Raw genomic sequence first — 383 nt, 5'->3', positions numbered from 1 at the left:
AGATAAAAATCCTCACACCTAATATGAAATAACAAGCAAAACAATATTGTTAAGGATATTAGATTCACAGGGATTAAATGCAGGTCACTTATCCTTACTCTTTAAGACGACGGTAGGGCATGGCGTAATATATAATTCACAGTGATTATTTACTTTGCAACATCATTAGGTTTATCAAAGTCCGATTTCTGGCCATAATACTCATAATAATTGCGCACATATGAACGTGTACGTATCAACTGGTACCATGTCTAGCGCAATATTGATAAATCATATTTCAATATTGAGGTATTTAGTTCTGGATCTTGATGTTGCAGTTGTTGAGAATAAAGGCTATTGAATTTTCTTTCATCTTTCATCATTTTCTCTCGTTATTAACCTAG

This window comes from Penaeus monodon, chromosome 28 (assembly GCF_015228065.2).
Source record: "Penaeus monodon isolate SGIC_2016 chromosome 28, NSTDA_Pmon_1, whole genome shotgun sequence".
NCBI lineage: Eukaryota > Metazoa > Arthropoda > Malacostraca > Decapoda > Penaeidae > Penaeus > Penaeus monodon.
The sequence above is the reverse complement of the archived record's forward strand: the minus strand, read 5'-3'. Positions refer to the sequence as shown.